The sequence below is a fragment of the Triticum dicoccoides genome, chromosome 7A (assembly GCF_002162155.2).
Source record: "Triticum dicoccoides isolate Atlit2015 ecotype Zavitan chromosome 7A, WEW_v2.0, whole genome shotgun sequence".
NCBI lineage: Eukaryota > Viridiplantae > Streptophyta > Magnoliopsida > Poales > Poaceae > Triticum > Triticum dicoccoides.
In genome coordinates this window covers 597,991,598-597,998,284 of record NC_041392.1, presented here as the reverse complement: position 1 = coordinate 597,998,284, position 6,687 = coordinate 597,991,598, and positions in this window count along the sequence as shown.

Sequence of the window (6,687 nt, the reverse complement as noted above, 5' to 3'; positions counted from 1 at the left end):
GGGAGGAATTAAGGAGACACAAAATATCAAGCTTGGGGATGCCCAAGGCACCCCAAGATAATATTTCAAGAAGTCTCAAGCGTCTAAGCTTGGGGATGCCCCGGTTGGCATCCCACCTTTCTTCCTCAACAATTATCGGTTAGTATAGGTTGATCCTAAGTTTTTGCTTCTTCACATGATGTTTGCTATTCTTAGATGTCATCTTATTTTGCTTTGCTTGCTGTTTGAATAGAGTACCAAGATCTGAAATTATTAAATGTTAGAGAGTCTTCACATAGTTGCATAATTATTCAACTACTCATTGATCTTCACATATATCTTTCGGAGTAGTTTGTCATTTGCTCTAGTGCTTCACTTATACCTTTTAGAGCATGGTGGTAGTTTTATTTTGAAGAAATAGATGAACTCTCATGCTTCACTTAGATTATTTTGAGAGTCTTAATAGCATGGTAATTTGCTTAAAATCCTAATATGCTAGGTATTCAAGAATAATAAAATTCTCTTATGAGTGTGTTGAATACTAAGAGAAGTTTGATACTTGATGATTGTTTTGAGATATGGAGGTAATAATATCAAAGTCGTGCTAGTTGAGTAGTTGTGAAATTGAGAAATACTTGTGTTGAAGTTTGCAAGTCCCGTAGCATGCACGTATGGTAAACGTTGTGTAACAAATTTGAAACATGAGGTGTTATTTGATTGTCCTCCTTATGAGTGGCGGTCGGGGACGAGCGATGGTCTTTTCCTACCAATCTATCCCCCTAGGAGCATGCGCGTAGTGCCGAGGTTTTTGATGACTTGTAGATTTTTGCAATAAGTATGTGAGTTCTTTATGACTAATGTTGAGTCCATGGATTATACGCACTCTCACCCTTCCATCATTGCTAGCCTCTACGGTACCGTGCATTGCCCTTTCTCACATTGAGAGTTGGTGCAAACTTCGCCGGTGCATCCAAACCCCGTGATATGATACGCTCTTTCACACATAAGCCTCCTTATATCTTCCTCAAAACATCCACAATACCTACCTATTATGGCATTTCCATAGCCATTCCGAGATATATTGCCATGCAACTTTCCACCATCCAGTTTATCATAACACATTCATCATTGTCATATTTCTTAGCATGATCATGTAGTTGACATAGTATTTGTGGCAAAGCCACCGTTCATAATTTTTACTTGTCACTCTTGATTCATTGCATATCCCGGTACACCGCCGGAGGCATTCATATAGAGTCATACTTTGTTCTAGTATCGAGTTGTAATCATTGAGTTGTAAATAAATAGAAGTGTGATGATCATCATTCAATAGAGCATTGTCCCAAAAAAAAGAAAGGCCAAAAAAAAAAGAAGGGCCAAAAAAAGGGGCAATGTTATTATCCTGTTTTCCACTCTTGTGCTTCAAAGTAGCACCATGATCTTTATGATAGAGAGTCTCTTGTTTTGTCACTTTCATATACTAGAGGGAATTTTCATTATAGAACTTGGCTTGTATATTCCAACGATGGGCCTCCTCAAGTGCCCTAGGTATCCGTGAGCAAGCAAGTTGGATGCACACCCCACTAGTTTCTTTTGTTGAGCTTTCATACATTCATAGATCTAGTGCATCCGTTGCGTGGCAATCCCTACTCCTTGCATTAACATCAATCAGTGGGCATCTCCATAGCCCATTGATTAGCCTCGTTGATGTGAGACTTTCTCCTTTTTGTCTTCTCCACATAACCCCCTCATTATTCTATTCCACCCATAGTGCTATATGCATGGCTCGCGCTCATGTATTGCGTGAAAGTTTATGAGTTTGAGATTACTAAAGTATGAAACAATTGCTTGGCTTGTCATCGGGGTTGTGCATGATGAGAGCATTCTTCTGTGACGAAAATGGAGCATGACTAAACTTCATATCACAAGTAAGAAGAATTACATTGAAATTATGCCAACCAGCATTCCACATAAAAAAATATCTTTTTTATCATTTACCTACTCGAGGACGAGCAGGAATGACGCTCGGGGATGCTTGATACGTCTCCAACGTATCTATAATTTTTGATTGCTCCATGCTATATTATCTACTATTTTGGGCAATATTGGGCTTTATTATTCACTTTTATATTATTTTTGGGACTAACCTATTAACCGGAGGCCCAGCCCAGATTTGCTGTTTATGCCTATTTTAGTGTTTTGAAGAAAAGGAATATCAGACGGAGTCGAAACGGAAAAAAATCAACTAGAGAAGTTATTTTTGGAAGGAAACACACCTGATGGACTTGAACCTCACGTCAGAAGATACAGGAGCTGCCCACGAGGGTGGGGGCGCGCCCACCCCCCTAGGGCGCGCCCCCTGCCTCGTGGGGCCCTCGTGGCTCCCCTAACGTGCTTCTTCTACCTATATAACTTCATATACCCTAAAACTTCCAGAACGCAACATAGATCAGGAGGTCCAATGCCAGAAGCCTCCGTAGCCACCGAAAACCAATCTAGACCCATTTCGGCACCCTGCCGGAAGGGGCAATCCCTCTCCGGTGGCCATCTTCATCATCCCGGTGCTCTCCATGACGAGGAGGGAGTAGTTCTCCCTCGGGGCTGAGGGTATGTACCAGTAGCTATGTGTTTGATCTCTCTCTCTCTCGTGTTCTTGATTTGGCACGATCTTGATGTATCGCGAGCTTTGCTATTATAGTTGGATCTTATGTTTCTCCTCCCCCTCTTCTCTCTTGTAAAGAATTGAGTTCCCCCTTTGAAGTAATCTTATCGGATTGAGTCTTTAAAGATTTGAGAACACTTGATGTATGTCTTGCCGTGGATATCTGTGGTGACAATGGGATACCACGTGCCACTTGATGTATGTTAAGGTGATCAACTTGTGGGTTTCGTGACATTGGGAACCTATGCATAGGGGTTGGCACACGTTTTCGTCGTGATTCTCTGGTAGAACTTTGGGGCACTCTTTGAGGTCCTTTGTGTTGGTTGAATAGATGAATCTGAGATTGTGTGATGCATGTCGTATAATCATACCCACAGATACTTGAGGTGACATTGGAGTATCTAGGTGACATTAGGGTTTTGGTTGATTTGTGTCTTAAGGTGTTATTCTAGTACGAACTCTAGGGCTGTTTGTGACACTTATAGGAATAGCCCAACAGATTGATTGGAAAGAATAACTTTGAGGTGGTTTCGTACCCTACCATAATCTCTTCGTTTGTTCTCCGCTATTAGTGACTTTGGACTGACTCTTTGTTGCATGTTGAGGGATTGTTATGTGATCCAATTATGATATTATTGTTGAGAGGACTTGCACTAGTGAAAGTATGAACCCTAGGCCTTGTTTCCTATCATTGCAATACCATTTACGCTCACTTTTATCACTTGCTACATTGCTGTTTTTATTATTTCAGATTTGAAATACCTTTATCTACTATCCATATACCACTTGTTTCACCATCTCTTCGCCGAACTAGTGCACCTATACAATTTACCATTGTATTGGGTGTGTTGGGGACACAAGAGACTCTTTGTTATTTGGTTGCAGGTTTGCTCGAGAGAGACCATCTTCATCCTACGCCTCCTACGGATTGATAAACCTTAGGTCATCCACTTGAGGAAAATTTGCTACTGTCCTACAAACCTTTGCACTTGGAGGCCCAACAACGTCTACAAGAAGAAGGTTGTGTATTAGACATCAGCCTCGCACTTGCAAGGTGCTGATTGGCGGCTTGCCAGTGGGCGAGCGCGATCTCACCGGTGTGGTGATCCGGCACCAACAAGTACTCCTCCTCATTGGAAGCATGCACCCGGTCCACGTACCGCCTAGCGTAGATGAGGCGCTTGGGCCCGACTGCACTCAGGGCTTTGGCACATGCGTCCTCCACCACCCTCATGGCCCTCAAACAAGCCTTCTACCAAAGAGCCAATTTCCTGACTCTCCCGGACACTTCATAGGCCTGCTAGGCAGCTTGCCGCGGCGTGCTTCTCTTCCTCGGCCTTCTTCTCCGCCTCTATTTTGGTGCGCTCTACCAGAGGAAAAGCTTCCCACAAGGCGACATCCATTTCTTTCCAAAGCTCCTCAAGGTTGGGGGGCTCGGCGAGCGGCGTGGCGTTCTCCTTGTAGCGGGGAGCCGACGCATCCTCCGATGCACGTGCTGGTCAGATTGGGAATGTCGATGCGTCCACCTCGACGAGTCGCGGCGAGGAGCGGAACATCGACGCATCCTCCTTGACTAGTGGCGGCGAGGAACGGAATGGCGACGCGTCCTCCTCGACTAGTGGCAGCAAGGAACGGAACGACGACACGTGATCGTCCGCGCGGTGCAGCGTTGGGCGCCTAGGGCTTGGGAGGGGGATGCCATGGTGGTCGACGTGAGAGGGAGGGGGAGGAGATAGCGATGAACGTGAGCGTTCTTCCAAATGCCGTGGGAGGTGCACTATTTATAGCAAGCAATGGCACACCTACGTAATATATGGACTAAGCTTCCCTGACTTAACTGAAGGTCCAGTTGCGTCACTGACATGTGGGCCAGATGCTTGTTGGCCCCACATGTCAGTGACCCAATGCACCTACAATTAAGTAACTGAAGCAGCTACGTGGGCATATTTGTTGGAGTAAATTACGGGTGAGGGAATGGGTGGAAATATTGCTGGTCACAACGGATTGGATGAGCGCGGGGGAAGAGAGTCATGCATGTAGATTTTTTCCACATGGGGTGGAGTGGTGGAACTGCTGGAGGGAGAAGGAGAGTCAGGTAGGCGTTCAGATTTCAAGGTGCACTAAATTATTGCATGCGATGATTAAGGATGGCCATAGTGGTGGTAATGTGGTAGTCCCTCCTTCCCGGTTTATAGGTTTTAATTTGAAAATCTCTTCAACCAAGGTAGATGATGAATGGTGGAATTAATTCTGTAGTTTGCTAAAGTACTTAATTAGTACTCTCATTTTTCTTAAAAATTTGTGTAAACCGATGCATTAATTACACCACATGCATGCATGAGCACTCCTATAAAAATCTCAGTTGGTAGTGATGGTATGTCTTCCTCTGGACAACATTAGCTGTTCGATCTACTTGGAACCAACGACTGAGATGTGTGTGCATAGAGACATGGCCTTGCCACCGGAGGTACTGTATAGCAGATATTTACCCACCTCCGCCACTGTATAAAATACGGAACTACTCATTCCGGCCTCATTTCCTTTCTGGTTCATCTCCTTGCATTCTTGCCGGCGGCGGCGAAGGTTCCTGAAGATGGAATTCAGACTCTAAAAACCACTACAAAAACTATTTCACTACCTCTATCTTGGTAAGAGTAGGTAAATTTTTTGAATCGAGTCCTTTAAACTAGAAGGGAGGTAGTGGTACTCTAATAGCTAACCTTGTTGTGATGACTAGATAGCACATGGCACGCACCTGGACAGAGGAACTAGTCTACATTGTGCATTTAAGTTTTGTCTGAAGTTAATGTACCTCTACTTTGACCAAACTTATAGAAAAATGTATATCAACATTCACAATGTCAATCAATATTTTTATACTCATTATAAAACGTAGTTTTTATACTCATTACAATCAGTATTGTAGACATTGATATTTTTAGTATAAATTTGGTCAAAAACTTGGCAAATGGTTGATGGAAGTAAAAGGACTAGTGTAACACCCACGATGCGGCTATATCTCCCACGTGTCGAAGCACGACTTAGAGGCATAACCGCATTGTAGGCATGTCGCAAGAGGGGTAATCTTTACACATCCCATGTACTGAATAAGAAAGAGGTATATAGTTGGCTTACAATTCCCACTTCACACAATACATAAATATAGCATTACAGTCATCCAGATACAATCAAGGTCCGACTACGGAACCAAAATAAAGACAACCCCAAATGCATAAAATCCCCGATCGCCCCAACTGGGCTCCACTATTGATTGTCTGGAAAGGAAACGTAGTAACGTCCCGAGTCTTCATTGAACTCCCACTTGAGTTCAGTCGCAGCCCCTGGAATGGCATCATCGGCACCTGCATCTGGTTTTGGAAGTAACATGTGAGCCACGAGGACTCATCAATCTCACACCCTCACGATCAAGACTATTTAAGCTTATGGGTAGGACAGGGTAGTGAGGTGGAGCTGCAGCAAGCACTAGCATACGCAAAAGAGAGCGAGAAGAGAAGCAAAGTATGATCGAGAACTAATAATGATCAAGAAGTGATCCTGAAACTACTTACGCGCAAGCATAACTCAAACACCGTGTTCACTTCCCGGACTCCGCCGAAAAGAGACCATCACGGCTACACACGCGGTTGATGCATTTTAATTAAGTCAAGTGTCAAGTTCTCTACAACCGGACATTAACAAATTCCCATCTGCCCATAACCGCGGGCACGACTTTCAAAAGTTCAAAACCCTACAGGGGTGTCCCAACTTAGCCCATCACAAGCTCTCACGGTCAACAAAGGATATTCCTTCTAGTGGGAAGACCCGATCAGACTCAGAATCCCGGTTACAAGACATCTCGACAATGGTAAAACAAGTCCAGCAAGACCACCCGTTGTGCCAACATATCCCGATAGGAGCTGCACATATCTCGTTCTCAGGGCACACCGGATAAGCTAAGCGTACGGGAGCCAACATAACCCAAGTTGCCAAGGGACGGCCCCGCACGGTGCTCTGGGTTGGACCAACACTTAGAGAAGCACTGGCTC